The following is a 27,505-nucleotide window of genomic DNA, read 5'->3' on the forward strand; positions in this document are numbered from 1 at the left end:
TGTAAAGGTGTGTTCCTTTGCCGCCTAGGGCACCTGGTTGGTCTAATAAAAAGCTGAATGGTCATTAGCTAGGAAGTAGAGGGATAGGTGGGCCTGGAGGGCAGAGAGATTCTAGGCTCCAAAGAGAAGGAGAGGAGAGAGAATGAGGGAGAAAGGGAGGGACAGCCGGGCAGCCACCAGCCAGTCACAGAAGAAGCAGAGAGAGTAGGACGTACTGAAGGAAAGAAAGAAAAACAGCCCTGAGGCCAATCATAGATGATGAGAACCCGGTTAAATTATAAGAGCTAGTAGAACAAGCATAAGATAAGGCCGGGCATTCATATAATAATAAGTCTCCATGTCCTGCGGGCTGGCAATCTGAGAAAGTCTACTACAGATCATTTCCATGATCCCCAAATGTGTGTGGGGATTTCTCCCTACCAGCAAGCCAGCAAGCAGCTGTGCAGAAAACACCAGCTGAGTATTTTCTAATATACTTCAGTTCTGACTATTTTTTCTACATGGACATAGTATTCGATCCCAAAGGCTGTGGGAGTCAGATACTGGTAAAAAAAAAAAAATCCAGGCCTCCAAAATTTCTGATTATCGGACTTAAGTTTGGAGCTCTCATAACCTCTTCTTTAGGTTTGATTAATTTGCTTAAAAAGCCTCACAGAACTCAGGGAAACATTAATATTGCGATGCCTACTAGCTTTCTAAGGATATCTAAAAGCATATCGTTAACCGGATAGACAAAGAGATGCATGGGCAAGGAATGGAGGAATCTTCAGGTAGGAGCCTCTGCCCCCCTGCAGTTGAATGCATTGCCCTTCTGCATGTGTATAGTTCTTGCTGACTTGTGCAAGCCTTCGCATGTTTAGCTGTCCAGAATTTTCTGAAGCCTGCCCCTTTTCATGGGAACTGTTGCATAAGCATGGCTGAAGCATGGACAGTCATGGAGAAGTGTGATTAGACAGAAAGGCATGACCTAATACTAACAGACTGAGAGGGGAAACCCAGCAAAGCCTGTCTGTTCAGATTCTTGGCTTCTCTGTGCAGCATTCTTCTGGGTGTAGGACAGCAGTCTGCTGAAATAGGGGGGTCTAAGAAGGATCTGCTATCTGTTGGGGAGTGTGAGAGCATTTCCCTATGGGCAGCTCTAAGACCAAGTCAGGGGGAGATTCGCAATAGTTTCTAATTTGTATAGCCTGCCTTTGGAAGAAAAGAGAGCAGGGGAAAGAAAGCTAGGAGGAGGTCAGAAAGAAAGATTTCGCTGCAGCCTGCATGAGTCCTAGAGTACCCCAGCAATATAGCAGGAGATTGGCATTCTCCTTTACCCCTCTCATGCCCTTTCAAAGTTGCTTTAGAAACTAAAGTCAAAAGGCCATATACTTCAATTTTTTTTTTGTCTTGGTCATTTAGAGAATAACTAGGGTTGTGAGAACTATGAGCCAGGAACGAGGACAAAACTCCAAATGTGTCTCACATCACAGCTCACAATTCTACAAGTCTCCTTAGTGGTTTCTACAGAAGTGAAACACAAGATGAAGCTGTCGATGATGGAGATGGGAATCCTTCGGAGCTGTGTGACCAGCTGCAGCTGGCCCTCCCAGAGGTGGCATGCAAACATGGGGTGTGTGTGTGTGCAGAGTGATCCAGTGCAGCTGTGGGAAACAGACTGTGTCATTGTCCCTGGAGAAAGATCTGAGATGACCCAGACATGACTGTATGATGGTGACTTGCTCTGCCACTGTCTTCTCTGCCCTCTGCGCTGTGTGTCCATTCTCTCCCACCCAGCATCGCTTTGCTCATCAACTCCTCCCTCTGCTGGCTTCCGAAGCCTTGGTTCCCTGATGTTCTAGCTCAGCCCACACTGTGCGATTGATTTTTCTTTCTTCCAGCGGTCAGCAAGTTCTTCGAAGGTCTAAGAAGCCATCACGGTTTCTGTTGTTTTGTATTACTCCTTCAGCCACCTCTTAAGCTTTGCTGCCCCAAGTTATACAGTTCTATGAAGTGGGCCCTGTGGAACTCGGGCCCGGCATCTCATACTGCAAAACCTCCGAATGTTAGTCACACGAAGGTTTTAGATTGTATATGTTTAGCATACTATTGAAGCAAAACTTGGACATAATCTTACTGTTTCTTGTTTGTTTGGTGGTTTTAGACAATATTTGACTTTGTGGCCCCTGCTGTCCTGGTGCTCACTGTGTAGCTCACAGTGGCTTTGACCTGTGGCAGTTCTCCTGTTTCAATGTCCCCTGTGCTAAGGTTATAGGTGGATACCACCATGCCTGACTTTCCCACATTTTTCAATATAAAATCCTTTCATTTTACTAAAAAGTCATTCTATTTTCTTGTTTCCACACTTTAGTAGAAATCCATTTTAGATACCACTTTTCCTAAAGTTCCTGGGATTTAGTATCATTGGGAAAATGTTCAACTGGCCTTCTTGTAGACCTACTCTCTGGATGGTGAAGCCATCTTAACAGTTTATGTGGACTTGTGCTCACAGACAGCAAAGATTAGCAAAGACAGGCAGGAAGGGCCTGGAATATAATGACTTTTATAAAGTAGATTAAAAGAATTTCCCTTTAAAACAGAATGTTCTCTTATCCCCCCCATTGTTTTGCTACTAAAACATAAACGGCTTTGTGTAGCAGTTAACTTATTATTAGACTCCTATTATTAGAAATCAGTGTGTACAACTTGTGATGGGAAGTAATTGGCAAACAGAAATTTGTTCTTTGGTTTGATTTTGACTTAGAGGAAGACTTAGGTAGATTTTATATTAGCTCACGACAGTAGAACAGAAAGTGAAGCCTGGCAGTAGACTATTTCCTGTCTTCCTGAAGGAAGAACACAAATTTACATAAAGTATACTTCGAGTCCAGTGTCTCTCCAGTCAATCCATCCACACGGTCTGAATTTAGCATTAGAAAACTGTTCCAATGTCATCCCCTTGACTTCATCCCTACTCCCCGATTTTCTGATTGATAGGGTAGGTTGAGTATTAGTAATTTCGGAAAATAACCTAAGCGATTCTAGTGAGTAGACAGAGAACAGAGAAAGAATATTGTCTTCGTGTTCTCTTGTGCTTGTAGTCAGGGCACTCTGTTCACAGCCAAGATGCCAGGCTGTAGCCAGCGGTGATGCGTTCAATGTCCTCTGAACATTGCTTGTGCTGGCCCACTCTGCTATTTTCCCAGGCATGCCAAGACTTTCCTCCCCAGGCCTCTTTTCCTGACTCAAATTCCTCCTATTTTCTCAAGAAGCAGTTCTGCTGTCACCTCCTCCACGAAGCCTCCCTTGTCATGCTTGACTGCAGGGCTTGTTCCTCTGCTGGAACAATGCATTCATTGTGTACTGCCTCATGCCATCTCACTTATGGTTGCATCCAAAGATTAACGGTTAACGTTTCACGTTTGTTACCCAGCTCTCTGTGCTGTGCGTTTCTACGGCTGGATTGTATGTGTGATGAGTCAAGAGCCTGTACAATCCAGGAAGCTGGTGTTTCCTCCCACCTTCCAGCCCTGATTCCACTGGTGTGGCTTAGGTCTTCAGCTTTTGGGATCTTCCGTGGTCCTGTCCTTCCCACCATTAGACACCCTGGCTCTTTAAACCAGGCCAAGACATCAGTGGCTTGCATGGCCTATAGCCAGTAAAACGGATTGGATGAGTGTGTCTTCTTGTGCGTATCTTATGTATCTTGTTTATGACCTAGTTGAGTCTTCGGATTTCCGTCTTTCTCAGGACCTTCACTCCCCTATTCCCCAGGGCTTGAAAGCAGAATTTAACTTTTCAGGCTTCCTGTCCCTGTGCCTTGGGGCTACACACTCCCACTCATCTGTTCCCAGGAGATAGAAATGATCAGGCCAGTTCTCTGCCAGAACCTGGGCTGACCTGTTAAGATTCCCGCAAAGGGAAACATTTAATGGGGGTGGCTCGCTTACAGTTCAGAGGTTCAGGCCATTATCATTATGGTGAAACATGGCGCATGCAGGCAGACATGGTGCTGGAGAAGTAGCCGAGAGTCCTATATCTTTCAGGCAACAGGAAGTGGTCTGAGAAACTGGGTAGCATCTTGAGATAGTAAGACCACATCCACACTGGCACACTTGCTCCAACAAGACCACACCTACTCCAACAAGGCCACACCTCCTAATAGTGCTACCCCTTGTGAGATTATGGGGGACAGTTACATTCAAACCACTACTTGGTCAAAGGGACTAGATACTCTATTCTGTTTTTGAATTTTGACCCTCTAAATGAAGCAACATTTTATTGACCGTGTAAATTAAAAGTTCTGTTGAGCTGAACATGGGAGTGGACCCCTGGAAACAGGGAAGGAGGCAAGCTCACAGTGAGACAATGTCTCATAAAAACCTCAAATACCCGCACTTCTCACTTCTGAGGGTTGCTCATTGCCTATGGACTAAACTATAACCCTGAGGTGTTTAATACCGGAGTTCCTGACCTGGCATGATGGCTTACTGGTTAATGGCACTCACTATACAAGCCTGACCACCTGACCTTGATGCCTGGAACTCACACAGAGATGGAAGGGAGATGCAATTCTAAAAAAAATGATCTCCACATACATGCTACAGCACACACATACACACACACACACACACACACACACACACACCACACCACACACACACACACACACACACAAAAAAAGCCCTTGCAATAAATTGAAAAAACAACACAAAACCCAAGATTCCCAATCATGCCATATCCCAAGTGGTCAACAGCCACATTTAGTGAGTTGCTGCCATTTGGGACGGTACAACAGAGACTTCTTCCAGCCTTGCAGACCCCACTGTGCACGGTGCTGCTATGAACATCTTAGATGAGGCCTTTGGTTTTTTCATAGTTCCATCTAAACTTATTGCTGTAGGCTAGTTTGTGACTTCTCATCTTTTCACCCCATTCATTTTTCTGTGTTCCCTGACCACTCTGTGACTTGGGGTGTGTTGTTCTCTTTTTTAAAAGACCCTTGACTTAAAGCTTTCTTTAGTTCGGCTAGCACAAACTAGCAGGTGTCCTACTGCAGAACCATGGCCTCTGCCCTTTGAAATGTTTGCCTTGATGGGGTCTTACTAAGTTGTGCAGAATGGCCTCAGATTTGTGATCCTTCTGCCTCTCCTTCTCCAGTAGCTGGGGGGTATAGATGTGTGTCATCACCTCGGATCTACTCCTCCTCTCAGAATCAACTCAAACATCTTCTCTGTGGAGTTCTTTGATTTTTCTTGTCCCCCCAACCCCATTGAACATGATTCTGTTGACTTTAACACCATATCTCATATACTCAGCTATGTCTTTGGAATGATAATCCTGTTTTAGCAATATGCTTAATGAAACTTAAAATGGGTTGATTGGTTGTTATTTCTTTGATGTGTTTAAAAACTTTAGTGCTTTGGAAGAAATTTTTTCGTATATAGCCTTAAGCTAGAATGGCTTCCTTTCTTCGAGGTTGGAGGGTGCCTTTTCTTTTTCTTTCTTTCTTTTCTTCTTCTTCTTCTTCTTCTTCTTCTTCTTCTTCTTCTCCTTCTCCTTCTCCTTCTCCTTCTCCTTCTCCTTCTCCTTCTCCTTCTTCTTCTTCTTCTTCTTCTTCTTCTTCAATTTCATCAGATCAGAGTTGAGAGGATTGTAAGTAGGGGAAGTTTATAATGTCAGATGACGTGGTAGAACACATGCAGTAGCCAGCTGACAGGGTGTAGGTTTCTTAGTCCTTACACATAATATTATCTTAAGGAGAAAAGTAGGCAGGGAAGATGGAAAATGGCTCATGGAAAAAGTGGAGAAAAATATTTGAATTTCTTTTTATAAGAAAAAGACTTATTTATTTAATGTGTGTATGTGTGTGCCTAAGTGTATGTATGTGTACCATGTCTGTGCAGGTATCTTCTGAGGCCATATCCCCTGAAACTGTAGTTATGGGCAGCCATGAGCCTTGATGTGGGTGTTAGGAACTGAACCCAATTCATCTGGAAGAGCAGCGAGTGTGCTTAAGCTGAGACATTTCTCCATTCCCCCTTTGCCTGTTAAAAAAATTTAAATTTGTGTGTGTGTTATGTGTGTGTGTGTGTGTGTGTGTGTTATGTGCACCTGTGCACGGATGACTGCAGGGGCCAGAAGAAGGCAACTGATCCCCTGAAACTGGAGTTACAGAGGGTGTGAACACCACCACCCCTTGGGTGCAAGAGCAGTCAGTACTTTTAACTCTTAAGTCATCTCTTAAACCCCATACTTGAAATTTTCAAGACTAAGATAAAAAAAACAATGAATATAACAAAAGGAAGAATTTTCATTGCTATTTCTGAAAACGTACTTTTCCTCCCTCAGAGGATCTGATCAAATTTTGATACACTCTCGTGAAATGATTTACTTGAGTAATAAAATATCGTTTGTTTTACAGCATGTAGTAAGGCTTAATTTTTTCTGAGAAGCCCATAAGCTCTAAGGGCTCAGAGAGTCTGAGACCTTGACCGGTGGTCGTCGCCTAGGGGCCACCACAAACGCTACAATCACTCGTCTCCCCTGGGCGTTCCCCGACCACGCCCATCTCTCAGACCACGCCCACTCAAGTCGCCCCCCCATCCTAGGTCCAGCAACTGCAGATTCTCATTGGTGGAGAAGTTGTTCTGGTCCCACCCCGGGGGCTAGTGATAGGCTACCCCGACGTGGGGCGGTGGTGGTTGGCTGTCTGGGGACGGGTCCCTGGTGGTGCCTGTCAGAGAGGCAGGCGGCAGTGGCGGCTGTCGGGGCTGGATTGTCAGTCAGAGAGAGGAGGGAAGATGGCTCGCCCGGACCCGTGCTGCTAGGAGGAGAGGGGCAGGTGGCGCGTCTGCGGGAGGAGCGCAGTCGCCCGGTCGCCGTGGTCACGAGGCGAGGCCCCGGTGGGTCCCGGAGTTGCTCTGGTGAGTCCGCCGCGAGACCCACGCCGGCCCCGGGGGCGCTAGGAGACCGAGAACTTTCTTTGGTCTGGGAGGAGCGGGGTTGAGGCAGCTAGGGGCGGCCGGCGAGGACTTCGTCCTGGGGCGGCGGCCCGTTGCGACTTAACGGCTCCCGCGCGAGGCTGGGCGGTCGGGGCGGCCCGGGAAGCTGAACTTGGTCGTTCCGGCTGCTTGCTGCCGACGAGGCTCGGTTCCCGGTTGGGGCGGCGAGCTCCGGGCGCCCCAGGGTCGGCCTAGCGCGGAGCCCACGGTAGCCTACGGCCGCTGCCCACTCGTCCCCGCCGCCCAGCGTCCGGCCCCACGGCCCACGCGGGCTCCCCAGACCTGGTGCTCTTCAGCGTCGTGCTTTCCCGGGTCTCAGGTCCCGAGGGGCTGCGGGGTTCAGAGTGCCAGGCTGGTCTATCCATCACTCGGAGAGCTCCTCTTCTGCCCGCGCCGCCCTGGACCCTGGAGTGTTGCCTTTTCTCGAGCAGTGACCGCGCTCGAGAATCATTGGGGTTTCCGCTAAACCTTCCTCCCAGCCACGAAAACACCCCAAGTTTGCACGCTTCGGCGAAACTGGGTGTCTGCCCTGCAGCGTGCATGTGTGTGCTTTGTATCTTTAGAGTTCCTGAAGGATTTAAATTTGGCCCTAGTGGTTTTGCACGGCACAGAATTGGCTCTAGGATAAAACGCTATCGCACGCTAGCAGCGGCTGCGTGGCTCAGGTAGGGGGAGTGCTGCTACTACAGAAAGACTGCAGGCTGCAGGCTACACTGGCCTTTTGCAAAGTGGGTGTCCTTCGGGTAACACAGTAGTAGGTTTTGGAGATGTGCCAGCCCTATAGTTCATGCAACACGTTGCAGTTTGAGGTTTTCAGTTTTTAAACTTTTATCTACATAAAGCCATAAAGATTAGTGTAACCTTGAAGCAAAGAGACAGTTCTGGGAGATGTGTTTTCCTAAGACCGCTCTGCTGCCAAGAGCACCAGCCCTCCGTCATTTGTGAGCACCTTTTCCCTTTAGATGAATACATTTTAAGATTTACAGGATGAATCTTTGAACCACGTTTTGAAGCACAGGAAAGGACAAGAAAGAAAAAAAGAATGCTTTGTCAGGAGTAGCATCGAAGTCAGATATGCAGATAATCTGATTACTTTAGTGGCAAGAGGAAGCCCCACATGCGTTTAGAAAACAGGTTCTACAGTTGACACATTTTAAAGTCACTTGATTTATTAACATTGCTGTCAGAAACAGATTAGAAATCTGTTGGTAATCAGGACTAACAGCTCTGGATATGAACGCTGGGTAGAGAGAGGCTGGGCCAGTGAACAATTCCTGTTGTCTTTCCTTTTGAAAAATATAAAAAGTGTGTGTGTGTGTGTGTGTGTGTGTGTGTGTACGCGTGCATGCCATTGCAATGGCACCGAGATTAGTTTGTTCTCTGCTGTCATCAGGCTTGGTGGCAAGTGTCTTTACCATCTGAGCCATATCCTCTGTCTACCTTTTTTGTTTGTTTTTGATTCCTCTATCTTATAAAATCCCTTTTGTTTGCATCTTTAAAGAATAGTGCAATTTTGACAGTACGTTTAAATATATCTTCTAGTTCACTCTTATTTAGCATCCTGTTGCCTGTTATTTATTTTGTAATCAAGTCCAGAAGGTCTTCATAGGTGATTTAAGAGTAGCTCAGAAGCCAGTCATCAGATTACTGGTGGCAATAAAGCAGTGATGTGTGCGTGAGGCATTTCAAGAAAACTGAAATAAGGAAGGAAGAAAATTCTGGCTGTGGAATAGCACTTCTCTATCTTGGCCACACATATATAATCTTTTGTGGAACCTAAAATTTTTTACTCTCAGAAGGAATCCCTGCCCTTTTAACAATGAGGGCAGGATAGGACCCATGCATCAACATTTATTTAAATAAGAACTTTCTGAAGTATAATTGGCATATAATAAACTATACATATTTCAGTGGTGCCATTTAATGCTTAATATGTTTATATTTATAAAATCATTACCACTGTTAAAGTAATGAGCCCATCCATTACCTCCTAGAGTTTGTTTGTGTCCATTGTAATCTTTCCTTCTGATCCTCAAGGATTGGTCATCTACTTCCTGTTGGTATAGGGTGCTTGCCTGTAAACATTTAAACCTCAGAAAAAAAAAAGCTTAAAACCTTTAAAAATATTATTGGTTTCCTAGATAATTTCATTGTGTGAACATGGTTGAAAACCCATTTTAGGGGCTGAAGATTGGCTCACTGATTAAGAGCACTGATGCTCTTGCAGAAGGCCCCAGTTTGGTTCCTAGCACCCACTTGGTTATTCTCAATCATCCATAACCCCAGTTCCAGGAGATCTGATGCCCTCTTCTGACCTTCAAAGTCACTAGGCACTCAGTTCTCTCTCATACACACATGTATGTAAGCTATATGTATATATGTAGGTAAAACATTCAGACACATTAAAAAAAAGAATTCTTTTATAAAATAAGAATATTTCTGGAAGCAATATCTTTAATAAGGAACAAGATAATAAAGATAACATATTTCTTTGTATAATTGTTGATGTTAATGGGCTAAAGAGATGGCTCAGTGGTTAGGAGCACTGGCTATTCTTTCAGAGGTCCTGAGTTTAATTCCCAGCAACCACATGGTGGCTCACAACCATTTATAGTAGGGTCAGATGCCTTCTTCTGGCCTGCAAGCAGAACACTGTATACATAATAAATAAACAAATATCTAAAAAATAATAATTGTCGATGTTGTCAATAGTACCAACCAAGATTGGTTTCCTGAAGTGCCTTTTAAAGGTTCTCAAAAAAATGCAAGAGCACATCCTAATATCGTGAGACAGATGTCCTTCAGGAGAACACGTTTCCTGAGACCCTTAGCATCGCTATGGAATGCTTGGTCAGTTTTTTGGGGGTAGGGGAGGGGGAAGGTGGGAAATTAACAGTTTGTTGCTTACTGTTTGAAAACCAAATGCTGCCAGACAATTGTTTTGGTCCTTTCAGAGTTAGGCTGCTTATCTGAACAGGGGAAAGAGGATATTTAGCAGTTGGAAATCCTTTTTATACTGACTATGGGGTACCGAGCCCCAGTTAATACATCTACAACACAACCTCTACACCTTTGGCTCAGAACATCATGGAAGAGGGGTTGGAAAGGTTGTTAAGAGTCAGAGGACAGCTGGGATGTCTGCTATGAGTCAGGGGAATCTCATGTGTGTACCAGGGAATTGCAACAATGTGGTTTCCTAAACCAAACCAAAAAATGACCATACCAATTGGCATGTCACTGTGGCTGGGGAATTTCTCATGAGGCTTCTCCCTAAAGGAAGAGATACAGACAATTAATGGGTGCTTGAGAGAGGAAGGATTAGTTTCCCCAGGGATGAGCCCCATGGTACGCTAGCTAATCCCAAGAAGTCAGCCTCAGTGCAGAAGAATGCCTTTAGGGTTTCACAGTCAAATATTCAAGATTTTCATTTATGATCTGTTAAAAAAAATCTTTTGTCCTTTTTCTTTTTTTGAGTTGAAATATTAAATATGATCACATGCCCTCGGAATGTGTGTTAAGATGACAGTGTGTCGTTTTGACCTGCTGGTTGGTGAGTTGTTTTAGACTTCTTAGTAGATTTCACCGAAGGGTTCTCTTCTGGGGATTAAGGCATCTTGATGAGCTTCCTTTCTGCAGTGGATGAGAATGGCCTCATAGTGTACCCTTTCCACTATTAGAAACTTTGTAGTGCTTTGTTTTCTGAATACAAGGAAAGAGTCTGGGCAGAGGTTGTGAAGGGGCCACCTCTCTCTCTGCTCTGGCAGTCTCTCCCTTGGCAGATTTGAAATAGTATAACTGTAAAAACATGTACGTCTTCCTTGCAGTTTGTTGAGATCTCAAATTGGGATTCGATCCTTTCTATAATATAATTAATTTAATTGTACAATTTTATGAAATAAAGATTATTGTTCCTATTTTACAGCTTAAAAACTGAGACTGAAAAAAAAAACTGAGACTGAGATGTTAAGTCTCAGTTCAGGTTAAGTATAGGGAGTTGAAACCTAATCCGTGTCTAAAATCACAGCTCCCACTGTCTGTGCATGCATGTTGCATATGTTGTAGTAGGCCAGACATCAACATCAGTTGGCTTCTTCAGTCATTCTCTGCTTTATTTTCTGAGTCAGAGTCTTCTGTTGAACCTGCAGCTAGACAATTAGGCTAGCTAGCTGGCCAGCAAAGCCCTGGAAGTCCTCCTGCCTCCCCTCTCCAGCACCGAGCTAGCAGCCATGCCAGCCTTTACTTGGGTGTGCTGGAGACAAACTCAGGTCCTCATGCTTGTGTAGTAAGCCCTTGCCCATCTAAGCCATCTCCCCAAGTCCCTGTATTCACATCATTTTCTTAACTTCTTTCTGGTTTGCTACTTTTTGCTTTCCTTATTTCTGAAAAATAAATATAATCACTTATTTGAAATATTCTTTTTCATCTTTGCATAATTATATTTTGGTGCCCCATCATAATTATTACTGGTCTCTTCTGTGTTGATATTGTATCTTCTGCTACTTTAATAAATATAGCTTAATACGGTGATACTAGTAGATGACTCTGGAGTAGGGTGAGATGAGATGGGGAACTTAAAATTAATTTTTATAAAACATATACAATATACTTAACAGTTTAAACCTTGTGCCCAGACTTAAATTAAAGTTTAAGACCTAGGTTTGTTGGGTCTCCAAGCTTGATTTGTACTCCCAAGTCCTGTTTGTATGTTGTAAAGACTGTTAGAGTTAGAAAAACAGTACTTTCCGTTGTAGTCAGAATGTCTGTTCTCTTTGAGCTTTGTGTCAGGGTAGATTCAGTAGTAAATGTACAATGAGTCTTTTGATTACTTGATGAACATTATTTGTTTCTCATTCTAATACTTAAGAATTCATTCAGTCATTTGTATTTGACTTCATAAACACAGTGTGTATGAGTTCTTCAATTTATGCTATGGGAATCATGTTGGGTTTTAGCTCCTGGAAGATTTGTATTCATTTTTGTTTATGTCTGTGTAAGGGCCAGGCACTGTGACAATGTCTGTAGTCGGTTCCAGCTGCTCTGGACACTGAGGAGGCAGCTAGTACCAGAGCCTATGAGACCAGCCTGGGCAACATACTGAGACCCTGTCTTAAAACAAAAAGAATAGAGTGATATGATCTGTAAGCTAGGGCATTTAAGAGAAGAATGTAAGCTTTAAAAGTGCTTAAATTGGGCAAACAATTATGAGCTTTCTGAACTCCCCCCTTTGAAATATGAATGAAGAGTTGAGAGGGTTTGTTCTAATCAGTATCCAGACTGTCTGTTCCCATCGGTCATAGAATGTTGCCACTCTGACTTCTCTGAACTTGCTAGATGTATTATTTATTCTTTTGACCTAATTTCAAAGGTCACAGTGATTTGTTAGTTGATAGATGTTACAGGCAGAGTGGCAGCATAGTTCTTAAAGCATACACAGTAATTATAAGAGGGAAGACCATTTTGGAAAATTCTGAAGCATGAAGTTGGTCTTGCTAAGGGAATGGAGAAGAAGTTGACAATGATTAAGAAATGGGTGGAGCAAGAAGCAGCCCCTAAGCCATGGAAGTCTAACAGACTGTTAGACATGTCTAGGAAATACAGAGAACAGTCACATGAACGATAAAAACCGGAGTGTTGTCCTCTGTGAGGTCAAGACATAGAAGTTCAGGATGGAAGAAAGACACTTGATGTAAAGGTAAAGGATGAGTCTGGAGGAAGAGCTGACTGATTTGCTGTCTGTAGGCTGTGGAGAGTTTATGATGAGAGCCAAAGTTGGTAGTATGGGGTTGGGTAAGGGAGAAGTTTATGGCAGGCAGCTGGAGGCAGGGCGTAGATGAAACTGCTGCATCAGAAAGTCAGCACAGAATGAAGAAGGATGGAAGGAGCCCGAAGGCAGTGGAAGGGGAAGAGCTGTTCTTTAGGAAACTGTAAAATGCTGAGGCGCATTCTTGTTAGTTATCTCATAGACTCATTTTAGTATTGTTATTAATTTTAAGGATTTCTGTGTGTAGTGTACATGTATATATATGTTCCCATAATAATGCTAAGTTGGGAAGATTATATATAAAAAGAAGGAGCAGCCAACAAAGATTAAGAAAGATGAGAGTAGAATTTGATGTTTTCACTGTGAGAGCTATAATAGGTTCTGTAGTCACTCCTTAGGAAGGCCAGCATTGTCATGGAAATGAAACTGAGCTGGCTGTGAGTCAGCAGTCAGAGCAGATCTCTCCACTCCGTCATGTTAGAAAGTTCCAGGAGTTGATTACAATAGAATGTGATTTATGAAATTTGAATTCTATCAATCATGAATTAATTATTGTCAAAAAGTCCAAGCAGGTTCTTTCTTTAAAAAAAGAAAAGAAAACAAAACGAAATAGTTTCTTCAGAAACAACACAGCTGAAAAAGAAATGCTTACAATACTTTAGAGATTAAACAGTCGTTCTAGGACTTTCAAGTACCTTGGGTGGATAAAAAATGTTTGCTGTGCCAATTTTAGCTTCCTAGTCAGCCATAAAGCAGTATCTAGGGTCGTTTTGATGTTTAGTATATGACTTAATATTTTTGGAAACTATTTTTTAAATTATTTTATACTTCAGCTTCTACTAAACTAAATTGATTGTTCTACCAGCCAATGTGGTCATACTAAACTATGTGCTTTGATTACTATAACTTTTAAGACAAACATCTGTAGTACTGAGACCCACCACCAAGTTTCTGATTGGGAAGATCCATTGTCTCCTGTCTTCTAAGACTGTGGTAGAGACTCCTAGGACCAGGGCCTCACACATGCTAGGCAGGTGCTGTACCACTAAGCTACATTGTCAGCCTAGATCTATCACATTTTCAAATTATGTCTTGTTAGTAAATATTACTGCCATTAACAGTGTTTCCTTGCATTTTCTCATTGTATCCACCCAGTGCTCACCATTTTCCTTTAAACATCTGGAGCTCCACTGGCCGACTTCCTAATGATTGAATCTTATTCCAGCTTATTAAAGGGCAGTGACTCACTCCAAACATCAACCCACAAGCTAATTGGAATTTGCTTCTCTTGGTATTTCTATCTTGCTTTATCTCTAGCAGTGAAAACTGCCACTTAAAATGCAAAAAGCTTTAAGAAATTAAAGCACAACTGTGCTTTGAAGAGTGTATTTTTTGTATGCTATTATGTTTGGAAAAGAGAAGAGGGAAGTGAGTGATATCAAAATGATTGAAATATATTGCTTTGTGTTTTCGTTTATATTCTTAAACCTATATAAATAGCATTTATTTTTATTGTTTTATTTCATTGCTTATACCCTGATTCATCTTATTTATTTCAAAATGGACAAAGGAACACTCACTTCTGCTGTTTTAGGTTTACGTGTCTCCACTTATAGACTGTGAATCCCTTAAGTCAGCTACTATGTCATATCCATTTTTGTGGTCAGTAGGACATAGTGGACATTTAATAGATTATGACAAAGTGGATAGGATTTAGGCATTAGTCCAAGAGAAAAAGAGCCAGGTCAATTGTGGCTTCAGTGCTGTTATAGGCGGACATGTGTCCACCTCCAAAATATATGTGGAAGTCCCATGAAACTGGTGATAGCATCTAGCATCTTTAAGAGGTAATTAAGTGAAAATGAGGCCATTACGGTGGATACTTGTAGACAGAAGTTTCTGTCCTGCTTTCCTGCCTGGTCCTGCAACCATTCAGTCCCAACAAAACACACAGAGGCTTATATTAATTAAAAACTGGTTGGCCTATTAGCTTAGGCTTATTATTAATTAGTTCTTACAATTTAAATTAACCCATAATTTTTGTCTATGTTAGCCACGTGTCTTAGTACCTTTTTATTTATTTATTTATTTATTTATTTATTATGTATACAATATTCTTTCTGTGTGTATGCCTGAAGGCCAGAAGAGGGCGCCAGACCTCATTACAGATGGTTGTGAGCCACCATGTGGTTGCTGGGAATTGAACTCAGGACCTTTGGAAGAGCGGGCAATGCTCTTAACTGCTGAGCCATCTCTCCAGCCCCGTGTCTTAGTACCTTTGAGGCATTCTAATTTTGCTTCCTCTTGGTGATGACTACAGACTGAGCCTTTCATCTTCCCAGAATTCTGCTTGTCTGGTCTCTCCACCTATACTTCCTGTCTGGCTACTGTCCAGTCAGCATTTTATTAAACCAATACAAGTGACAAATCTTTACAAGGTACAAGAGCATTGTTCCACAACAGATCCTAATCCAATATGACCAGAGTCCTTGAAAGAACTAGAACTTTGGACATGACAGTTAAAGAGGGATGAGGATGTAAAGATGGTAGTCATCTACATGCCAAAGAGAAAAGGGAGATCCCTTTCTTGGCTGGCTCCTCGCAGGAACCCTCCTTGCCCTCAAACTCGAGCCTGGAGAACCTGGAGAATGTAAATTTCTGTGTTTAATTTACCCAGTCTGTGCTACTTTGTTACTACAGCCCTAGGAAATAATGTAGATGGGTTATATGCTTGTATGCAGCAGCATCTCAAATCCCTTCACTTGCCTATTCCCAAGAAACAGATTTCCAAGCTTAATGCCTAAACCTCCAAACATTTTATGTTTCCTCTAAGCAAAACATGGGAAAGAAATGGGATAGCTTAATGGAGAAAGAAATAGCTATTTGCCTCCTTGGCCAGCTCCCCAGTACAGTACTACTGTGGCAAGTGACTGAATTTTTAGTTCAACTGAGTTTGTTTAGTTTGACCAAGAGAAAGTGTTTATGGGCTTTTATGTTCTTAAGCGCAAAGGAGCCACTAACAACAGTCCTGTTTGGGCTTGAAAGGTAGAAAATGGAAGGCCAGATGCAGTGCTTTCTAGTATGATATTAATTCCAGCTAATTGCATTACAGCTGCCTCTCAATATCATCTGCCTTATTCTGTCCTTGTTAGATCCAGCAGAGGTAGCACAGTGTCTTTTGGCTCCTGCTTGTTTCTTTGATGCTTGCGAGCCCTCTGGTCACCAGCCCTACTGAGTTGCCACAGACTTGTCAGCAGTTTTTCATTACATGCTTCGTAAGTCTGTAAAATTCTTAGTCATTTATTTCTTATTGTTTTAAAGTAAAGTCGTATTCAAGTAGTGCTCTAGTTAGTCAGATTTTATAGTGTTTTTGAGATTCTATGATGAAAACCTAGTTTTGAATATGTACAAAGGAGTTCTTTCATCATTTGGAGGCAGCATGCTAGAATTCTGAGAATAAATGTGATGAACAACAGAATGGAATAAAAGCCCTGGTCCCTGAGGGGAGCAACAAACTTGGTTTGTTACCCAGCAAAGAAAAAGTGATGACTTTGACTTGTGAGAAAATTAAGACGTCTCGCTTGATTTTGGCATAAAACGTGGGTCATAACTCATGCATTTCTGGAATATCCTTATTATGAATATATGGCCATACTGGTAAACACTAGTGAGCTATTACTTATATTTTGAGGCTAAGAATTGAAACTACAACTGCATACCTACTGCATACAAGCACATGTGCTACCAATGAGCTATACCCTAACTCTGTGATGATGCACTTTCTTTAGGCATTTTCCTTTCTTTTGTTACAACTGAAGAAAATACTAAAACCAAGACTTTCCCCCAAGTCATGGAGATAGGTAAGTGGCAGATCTGAGTTTTTTGTTTCTGTTTTGTCTTTTGAGACAGGGTTTCTCTGTTTCCTTGGCCATCCTGGAATTCTCTCTGTAGACCAGTCTGACGTTGAACTCAGAGATTCACCTGCCTCTTTCTCCAGGATGCTGGGATTAAAGGCATGCTCCCCCCCACCCCCCCGCTAGATCTAAGTCTTAACTGAAGACCTTCTTCCCTCCAGTATCCTACCATGTCCTTTCTGTGACCCTCTTATTTTCAGCTTGGCTGCTATTAGCACATCTCTCCACCTTCTCTTTCATCTTCCTCCCTGCCCTCAGTAGAAACAGAATAATCGTGTTTACTATACCTGTAATTCCAGCTCTTGGGATGCTGAGGCAAGAGAAATATGAATTTTAGTTTAGCCTGGCCCATGTAAACATACTTAATAAAGAATAAATAAATAAAATGAAGCTGGGCATAGCTGCTTATACCTGTAAATCTCAGCACTTGGAAGGTTGAGGCAAGAGGCTTGATGTAAATTTGAGGCCAGCCTGAACTTCATAGAGAGTCAGAGGCTACCTGGGCTACACAGCAATCAGAAGTGTTTATGAGGATCCAACTGTCTTCTGTTAAGCCAAGACATTAAAGAAGTTAACAAAAATATGAAACAATGACACTCATCTCAACATATTTCTTTTATATTGACATGGAATAGGCTTAACATTTTATTTTTAAATGAACACTTAAAATATATTGTTCAAATTCTAAATATCATAAAAATTAATATAAAAATTAGTATAACCACTATGGAGTTTTCAGTAAACTTTAAGAAAGGAATTGGTGAAGGCCAATGTTTTTTTGTGTTTTAGATAACGGTCCTCTTGCCAAGTGATAGGATTATTAAGTGTGAACCAGCATGTCAGGCACAATAATTTTTAATAGTAAAGTTTTAGTTTACGTATAAAAGACAAGGATAGCAATTAAAAATAATTTCCATTTAGGAAAAGTAATAGTGAAGATAGTAGATCTTTGACTCAAATGTTCACAGTATTTGTATGTGTGTGAATGTGTGTGTGTGTGTGTGTGTGTGTGTGTGATTTCCTTAGTAGCTCTTCTTAACTACCTTGGGTGACATAATCAGCAGAAACCTTGTTTTAAACTATGAACTTTACTAGGATGCTAATTCAATCATGATGCTAACTAAGGTCTTGTAATTAACCAGCCACAAAATGTCTGGTACTGCATCAATTGATTTTTCTCCTCACTTCCCCACCCCCTTTCTTAGCCACCTGCATTGCATTATGTGCCCCTTAAGGACAGAGGGCAGACCTTATTGTCTTTTCGCCAATAGTGCAAAGTAATAGGAAAACCCTGCATTATACTCAGTAAGCAATCAAGGGCTTGTTAAAATATTAATGTTACAATTTGAATACATAGTAATATTGATTTTGCAAACACAAAAATGTTGAATGCATAACCCTTAGCATGATCTCCTCGTTTGTCTGGTTTTGCCTATTCATAGCCCCTTTCTTTGTTCCCACTCTGATGCTGCAAGCCTATAGTCTGCATAAATTGTATGAGCTTGACAGGGCTTGAAAGACTAAACTGTCAGCCTGCTGTTCTGATCTAGTGAATATATGAGAAGCATTCTTAATCAGTCTGCTACTTTCTATGCATTTACAATCTGTCAATGAATATTCTTCAGATAGTTTGTAGTTCGAAATTTTTACAGCAACCTCTTTAAATCTGTCAGAAGACTTTAAGAATTTTGTCTTAGTCATCAGAGCAAAATGAAGTTTGATTGACCGAGACAATACTTGAGTCACCTAAAATGTACTAAAATTGTATTTTGTGAAAGATGATACAAATGTTTTGGAAAAAAATCTTAGTTCAGCAAATAATTGCTCTTGCAGGTTTCTACCTAATTTGAAGATTTCATTTTATGGTGTTCTTATATTTAATAAAATACATCATTTTTATTTCTAATAAGAGATTTTTTTTAAGTGGTTACATATATTAATCAGTCTCTATGCCATTGGGCGAGGCTTTGATGGCTCACAGATACAATGCCATGGCTCTCCGTGAACATTTTCCCTTGGCAAACACACCCCTCATCAGCATGAACCTGGAGTTCTCTCTGGGCAGGCTGTAAAACGCTGACAAGCAAAAAGAATACAGAGCAGAGAGAAGTGGTCACACAGGCTGGAGTGGCTTGGGTGTTTTAGACAGGACAAGGGAAGTTGAGATTAGTGAACTATGCCCGTTTTGTAGGGTGGTTTGATGTGGAAGACTGAGATAGGATGGATGCATATATTTAGAGAAAGCATGATGTTTCGGGAAGATCAGCATAGCAGTAATGTGCCTGGTGCACTGCGGAAGGGAGGAGTGCAGAGGAGGAAGGCTAAGTGAGCACTGTGCAGACACAATGAAGCCAGGCTCTCAGAGTTGCCGTGGAGATGGAGAGCAGATGGCAAATTTGACAAGCATTGTGATGGGCGAAATTTACTCCTTTATTCAGCAAATAGTTATTAGATACTGTATGCATTATTCTAATAATATTTGAGCCTAATTTTGCCTATAATCACTAACACAATTTTAAGTTCTAAACTGTTACATAGCATAATTTTATTATTTTATTTTATTTTTATTTTATTGTGGTGCTGGAGACAGAACCAGGGCTTTGTGCATGTTAAGCAAGCAGTCTCCTAATGAGCTGCACCTCAAGACTAAGATGTTTATATTTGAAAAACTATTACATTAGCTAGGTGTAGTGGTACTTGCCTTTGATCCCTATACTTGGGATGTAGAGGCAGATGAATGTCTTGAGTTTGATGTTATCCTGGCCTACCATAGGAAGTTCCAGGTCAGCTGGGGCTACATAGTGAGACTATACAAGCAAGCAGTAACAACAAGACATAAAATATTACTAAACAAAATAATAAAATTATGAACTGAATGTGTAATACTGTAATACCAGCACTTGGAAGGCTGAGGCAACATAATTACCATGAGCTTCAGGTCAGTCTGGGCTATGTGAGACCCTATCTCAAAAAGCTTGAAAGTAAATAAATAATAAATAAAGTAAAATGACAATAATGTGTACTGGTAGTAGAATTCTTGATTTTTTTTTCTAGAAGTTTGTGTTTTTAGATGAATGCTATAGGTCCTTCAAAAATGAAAAGCAGTTTTTGGAGAAATGACTCAGAAATTGAGAATGCTTGCTGTTCTTCCCGAGGCCCTTAGTTTGGTAGCCAGCACCAGCACTGGGTTCTCATAGCCACCTCTAACTCCAGCTCAAGAGATCTGATTTCCTCTCTGGCTCTGAGAGCTCCCCCAGCCCCCGCCACACAACATACACAGAAATAAAAATTTAAAAAGGAAAGAAAAACATTTTTCTCCAAACATTTTATAGTTTATTTGGTTAGCAAATGGGACAGCAGCTACTTAATCACACAGATAAGATGTCTTCTGGCAAGAACAAAGAAACAAAGAAAAGAAAAAAAGGAAGGAAGTTTCTGTCTGGAGAGCTTGACTTTCTGCCCCCACATTGCTGCCCAGACTCAGGCCTTGTGGGTGTAGATAAGTGATCTACTGCTGAGCTACATCCCCAGCCACCTGGGCAGACTTTTGTATTTTTTTTTTAATGGGAACTTAACATTTGTATTACGAATATTCTAGTACATAAAGAGTTGTTCTTTGAGCCGGTTTTAGTGGCACATGTCTTTAATCCCGGCACTTGAGAGGCAGAGACAGGTGGATCTCTGAGTTCTAGGCAAACCTGGTCTATAGAGTTCCAGGACAGCCAGGGCTACCAAAAAAAAAAAAAAAAAAAAAAGAGAGACAGAGAGAGAAGAGAGTTCTTTATAGTTTTACAATGCCATCTATCACTTTGTGTAATAGGTTTGTTTGTTTGCTTTTTAAAACATGTTATAAACTTGATTTTACCTCAAGCAATACTTAAAGCAAGCTATTGCATAGTTTAAAAGAAACTGAAAAGTCCTTTTAAGTTCAAAAAAGTCATTTTCTCTTCGTAGAGCCAGTAGTATAAAATATGTATGGATCTACTTAATGGCATTAACCATTCTTATAAAATAATGTTTTCTGTAAGTAAATGTTGATTAATATTTAATCGTTGGCATGCTGGAATATAAACATAAGGATAGAATGAGACCAAGGAGTTAGAAATCATCATGTTAGGAATCATATGTTAGTTTATTGACGAGAAAGTTAAACATAAGCATTTCACAGTGAATGTCTTTGTTTACAGCATACAAATAGTCCATTCTTCTTACCTTCTGTGGTGGTTTGGATGAGAATGGCCCCCATAGGCTCATATGTTCGGATACTTGGTTCCTAGTTGATGGAACTGTTTGGGAAGGGTTGGTAGGTGTGGCCTTATTGGAGGAGGTGTGTCACTGGGGTCCAGCTTTTGAGTTTCAAAAGCCTGGAGCTGTTCTCAATGTGTCCACCTTCTGCTTCTTGCTTGTGGATCAAGATGTAAGCACTCAGCTATCGCTCCAGTGCCATGACTGCCTACTTGCTGCCATGTTCCCTGTCCTGATAGTGTCGGACTCCTATCCCTCTGGAACCGAAAGACCCAAATAAAGCCTTCCTCTATAAGTTGCTTTAGTCATGGTGTTTTGTCACAGCAATAGAAAAGCAGCTAGCCTTCCTAACTGTAAATTTATTGCCATTATATTTGCTTTAAGTTTTCCCTCCATTAGAGTTTAGTGAAAACCTGGCTTCCATTGAATTCATTTCATTGTCATTGTTTTGTTTTATGCTCTTGGGCTGTCAGATTTTCTTTTGATCCTTATAGTTCATGTTATCTCTCCTGTTTTTTTCATTCAGAGATTTCTATTTTATTGTCTTTTTTTGTATTTCTCCTTAGCATAGAACCCTGTTCCTTTCCTATATTAACTATATTAAGGTATGAATTTTTAACACAAATATTTTCTTAGTTTGATACTTCCTATATTCAGACTACACTCAGTTTGGGTAAAATCTTAACAATTATTGTTAGATGACTTTATATGTCTCTGGCTCTGATCCTTACATTTTCTTTAGTATAAAATTCCTATACTGGTGATATGACTCAGTAAGGTTAAAAACAATTACCATTAAGCCTAATGACCTGTTAGATCCCTTAAACCCACATGTTAGAAGGAGAGAACTGATTCTAGCAAGTTGTCCCATGACTATCACATACTTACATTGCAGGCATGTACAAACACACACACACACACACACACACACACACACACACACTTTCTTCCTTTAGGATGACTCTTATTGCATGCTATGATGTCACCTACCTAGGGGTGGTTAGCTAATGATGTGACTATAGTATTAAAAAATGAGAATGGGGCTTGGAATAGAGTTCAGTTGGAAGAGTGCTTGAATAGCATTCATGAAACCCTGGGCTTGATCCCTAGATCAGCATAAACCAGGTGTGGTTGCAGAAGCCTGTAATTCCACCACTTGGGAGGTAGAAACAGGAAGATCAGAAGTTGATTCTGAGAATCAACTTAGAAAACAGAATCCAAGGTCCAAACTAGCAAAATTTTATGTTTTTTCATGTGTTCATCCATAAAATAAGTATTTATATGCCTGTTATGTGTGATCCAATGAAGCAAGGCCATACTGTAACTTAAATGTTAAAAATATGACTAAGTTCTGGGCAGTGGTGGCGCACGCCTTTAATCCCAGCACTCAGGAGGCAGAGGCAGGCAGAGATCTGTGAGTTTGAGACCAGCCTGGTATACAGAGCAAGTTCTAAATCTACAGAGAAACCCTGTCTTGAAAAAAACAAACAAAATATATATGTGTGACTAAGTAAGTACAAAATAAGAGTGATCTGTTTGGCAACTGTTTTGTTTTGCTTTTGAAAGACCTCAAGGTTTTACTGATTCCAAGCTTGATGTCTTAGGGTTTCTATTGTTGTGAAGACCAAGACAACTCTTATAAAGGAAAATATTTAATTGGGGTCGGCTTACAGTTTCAGATGTTTAGTCCATTATCATGGTGGGACATGGTGGCATGCTGGTGGCATGATGCTAGAGAAGGAACTGAGCTTCTTAATTCACACACAGCAGCAGGAGACTATGTACCACACTGGGTGCAGCTTGAGCATATGAGACCCCAAAACTTGCCTCCACAAGGCCATACCCCCTAATAGTGCCATTCCCTATGGGCCCAGCATTCAAACATATGAGTCTGTGGGAGCCATTCTTACTCAAACTAACACACCTGATATGAACTCTTTCTGAGGAACTTTATTGCTAAGGAAAGTTATAAAATTTTAGGTCTTCCTGATAAAAGTGTTTATTCCTGTTAGATTTCTCTGGGATTGTTATATTTACACAGCTACTAGATATGTTTGCCATTTCTGTCCTTTAAAAACCTTTCAAACTTATCTACCCGAGTCTTTACCTCGGCCTCAACTCTTAGATCACAGTTAAACATCTGTCCCAAGGACAGCTGGCCTCCAGGATCGCAGGCAGTTGTATTCAGGCCCAAAATAAAGAAATTAGGGCCCAGCCAGAGACACATGGGTTTGACATGAAAATGCTCGTGGGTATGGAGCAAAAATGTGATGATACAATAACCATTATGGGCTACAGCACCTTAGTTAGGAAGCCAGTGAGCAAATAGCACAGCACACGGAGTAGGAGTAGATGTGAAAAGTTTCTGCACCCCATAAGCCTCTCCACCGAGGCATTAATCTAAATCAGACCAAATCAGCCCGAGTTAGAAAAAGCCCAGGTTTAATGGATACAACAAACACTCCTCAATGGCTTTCCAGCCCCCTACAGAGGAGATGGGAAAGGAAGACTGGAAATCCAGTGTTCTCTGCAGGGCAGTTTAAATACCCTGTGGGAGTGGTCTTGAGCATCTCTGGGGAGGGGTCATCATTTGGTGAGCTTTCTCAGGGGTGAAGTCTGCACTGAGGCAACTCCAAGGGAGTGGGGCTTGGGATGAGCTTCCACCTGAACAAGATGATGGATGGCCTTCAGAACACGGAGACCTATGTTTTGGTCTCTAACTTTTATGCCCAGTTTTCTCAAGAGGGTTATACTACATTTCTGTTCTTTGGATGTCTGCAAGATTCTTTGCAGCTTCTCTCTAAGTGAACATTCATTCAGCCTCTCTGGAACTACCTTCAATTTCTTGACCAATTTCTTTTAGTCAGAGCCATACAGATGTTGAAATGACACTTCTTATTAATATGAGAATAACACATGCCTCCTGGGTGTAGCATTTGCTTTAGGAAGTATTCTAGGGCTGGGGACATGGCTCTGATGCTGAAATGCCTGCACAACATGCGCTGGGGCTGATCCCCAGCACTACATGGAAGCTGGCATGGTGGTGCACATCTGTAGCCTGCACACTTGAGAGGTGGAGATGGGAGGTTCATTCTCTGCTACAGAGAAGTTTGAGGACAGCTTGAACTACATGAAACCCTGTCTCAACAACAAAAACCCAAGCAACTCTTTCATACTATGGATTTGATGATTTGTGGTTTCTTGGTGGTATGAAACAAAATCTTTTGTGATTAGCTCCTCTTTCCATCTTTTGGAAGAAGTTTTAAATCTCAAAATTTTAATTTAAAGTTATTGTGTGTAAAATTATATTCTAGATTTTGTTATCAAAATAAAAAATTATCCCTTGGAAAAATACTAACATTTGAAAACTATCTGTGTATTCATCTTTTAAGGCATTATGGATTGAATATATGGATCATGATCTTTTGCATGTTTCTTTTTCTGAAATGCTAAGGTGTTAAAATTGTCTGAGAATGTCTAACAAAGTAATCAATTTTTGTATTGCATATTTTATGCAACTCATTTTAATGATTTACATAAGGCTATGAAGATACTAAGAACCTTCTATTTTATTTCCTATTTTAATGAGTTATACTTAGTAAGCCTAGACAGATGACAAATCTATTACTGTATTATTAAAGAGCTTTGAAAACTTTTTCCTCTAAATGACTATTTAAAATATTTATTTTTATTATTCTCTCTCTCTCTCTCTCTCTCTCTCTCTCTCTGTGTGTGTGTGTGTGTGTGTGTGTGTGTGGTGTGTGTGTGTGTGTTGTGTGTGATGTATTTGCTTGCTGCCTGCCTACAGGCAGTTGTGAGCATTGTTCCCTGTCAAACCATTATCAAATTTAGTTGCTTAGCCCAACAAAACTCCCCCTTCATGGTGGTTTGGGCTTTATTAACTGTGCTACCTGAGTTACAGGAGAAGGGACCCCTAGTATAGGGAATGAAGAGACAGAAGTCTTCAAGCCTGGCTTCAGGGCTCCGGGTATTGTGTTTGTTGTGTGGGTTTGGTCAAAGCAGCTAGCTGTAGGACTAGTTCCGACATCAACATGGTTGTTGAAAATACTGCTTTCTAACTTCTTTTAGAGTTCATGGCAGACATCCTTTTCCTGCACAAGGTATTTTGTGAAGTTCTGAAGAATTTGAGAAGAATAGGAGATGGAAATGAGAGGAATGATTGTCATCTCTCTTTCTATTGTCCTAGCTTTCCCAACAGGCACCCTCAGGGCTGGTTGCCATAGCACACCGACATTCCAGCATGTTCTTATTTGTCTGTGGACTAGGCAAATGATGTTTTATTCAAAAAATACTTCCTTGAGTTTAAAAAAAATGCTCAATTTTCAGTAACCAGATAGGTGATTTGTGATTTATAGGGAAAACAGGCTTAAACAATGGGCATTTAAAAAGATTCCCACACTTCTACCCTTTCTTCCTTACATGCTGAGCAGTGGTTTCATGGGGGAGCCAGCAGCACCTCATCCTCTGCTTCTTCATAGTCAGACTTAACAGTAAAACCCATAGATGGAGTCACTTTTGTTCTGTGACATAATTTGAACAGTTACCTCTACTCCGTTTTTCAGAGTTTCACCTTGTAACTGTGAGAACGTTCTGACAGCACTTAATTAGCTGTCACAGTGGGCTCTTCACATAGGGGAGAGGTTTAAAGTTTAATGATGTGGAACTGGTAAGATGGCTCAGTAGGTAAAGGCACTTGTTTCCAAGCCTGACAACTTGAGTTTAATCCCTGGAACCTGGTTACAAGGCTGATTGAGAGATCTGATTCCTGCAGATTGTCCTCTGAGTTTGATATGTAACCCCCAAATAAATAAATAACATATTTAAGAAATGATATATCACTATCCATGAATAGAAACTTGTTTTTTAAAATAAGATATATATATTATATACATATATGTGTATATATATATATATATATAAACACATTTGGGAAGGTTTTATTGTGTCAGAAATATAGCAATTAATTTCATAAACTATACTTGTTAAATGCTGCTTAGAATCTTACTGAACGGTCTAACTTAATTTTAACTACTGTGCTCCAGAACATATTTGAAGAAAAATAAGAGGTTAGTTACCCAGTGGGAAACTTGCATTTTGATTTTGTTCCTTTCACCTTGGGAAAGAATAAAGTAATTTAAAATGTAAGAGTATATTTTGAATAGTGCTTGATATATCCAGCTTTGTGGAGAGCTGGCTGTTACATAATCAAGGCTTTGCTGTGGTGTTAATAAGTTCCATATTCAGTAGGCAATGCAGGGGTGGAGTAGCAACTGTGCAAAGTCTCTTGGTAGACAGAAAGTCTCTAAGTCACTGTTTTATTCTGTGGTCACTTTCCATTTTGCCCCACCTAGTCTTTAGTGATGCCTTTAATTGTAACTGTGGCTCATCTGGGAGCTTGGGCCTATTGGAAAGAATTGTTAAAAACAATGACATAATGTTATGAACGTGGGGTAAGGACAAAGAAAAGCTTCAGCCGGCCTGCATTACTGGTGACTTTTCTTCCTCTTTTTCTTTGAACTATGTATCCTATTCTGTATAGAATTACATTAATCGCTTTCCTGTAAAATGCACTAATTATTCAGACCTCATTTTTATTATTAATATACCTCTTGTTGTAATAAAATTTTCTTTTATTTATTTTTCAAGACAGGGTTTCTCTGTGTAGCCCTGACTATCCTGAAACTTGCTCTGTAGACCAGGCTGGCTTTGAATTCAAGGATCATCTGCCTCTGCCTCCTGAGTGCTGGGGTTAACGGTGTGCATCACCATTATGATGAGATATTTTAAAAGATGAACTTGTTACAAATAGGGGAGGAAGAAGTCAAAGTATCTTTATTTGCAGATAAGATTTTTATGTAAAATACCCTTAAAAAATCCACTGGGAAAATTCTCCAACTGATAAACATTTTCAGCAAAGTAGCAGGATACAAATTAACACAAAAGTCACCAGCCTTCTTATATGCTTTTGACAGACAGACTGGGAAAGAAATCAGGGGAACAGTACCTTTCACAACGGCCTGAAACAAATATCCTGGTGAGAGACTTATATAGTAAAAAGCTTAACACATTAAAGAAAGAAATTGAAGAAGACATTAGGAGATGGAAAGATCTTTCATGATTTGTGGATTGGTAGGGTTAATGTGGTAAAAATGGCTGCCTCACCAAAAGCAATCTACACATTTAATGTAATCCCCATCAAAATTCTAACACAATTCTTCACAGGACTTGAAAGGACAATTTTCAGCTTCATGTAGAAACACACACACACACACACACACACACACACACACACACAATACAGGATAGCTAAAACCCTCCTAAATGATAAAAGAACTGCTGGAGGTGTCACCATTCCCAAACTCAAATTGTACTACAGAGCTACAGTTATAAAAACAGCATGTATTGGCACAAAAACAGACATGTTGATCAGTGGAATCAAATTGCAGACCCAAACAGAAGGCCTTACATCTATGGACACCTAATTTTTTGTTGTTGTTGACAAATAAGCAAAAAATACACACTGGAAAGAAAGACCTCTTCAGTGAATGGTGCTGGTCTAACTGGATTAGATGTTTTCATGT

General features: G+C 40.9%; 1 protein-coding gene across 3 annotated transcripts in view; it reads left to right on the plus strand.

Moving 5' to 3' along the window:
• The first annotated feature begins 6,718 nt into the window (after positions 1-6,718).
• The window catches only part of Fam126a (family with sequence similarity 126 member A), a 70,724-nt gene continuing 49,937 nt past the window's right edge, over positions 6,719-27,505 (plus strand). For all 3 annotated transcript variants that reach the window (XM_041640607.1, XM_041640608.1, XM_041640609.1), the window contains exon 1: positions 6,719-6,905. The gene's annotated coding sequence lies outside the window, so the exon portion shown is untranslated. The remainder of the gene's footprint in view (positions 6,906-27,505) is intronic.

Source organism: Microtus oregoni, unplaced genomic scaffold (assembly GCF_018167655.1).
Source record: "Microtus oregoni isolate MIOR12 unplaced genomic scaffold, Mior012 000064F_ref0000363, whole genome shotgun sequence".
In the NCBI taxonomy this organism is placed as follows: Eukaryota; Metazoa; Chordata; class Mammalia; order Rodentia; family Cricetidae; genus Microtus; species Microtus oregoni.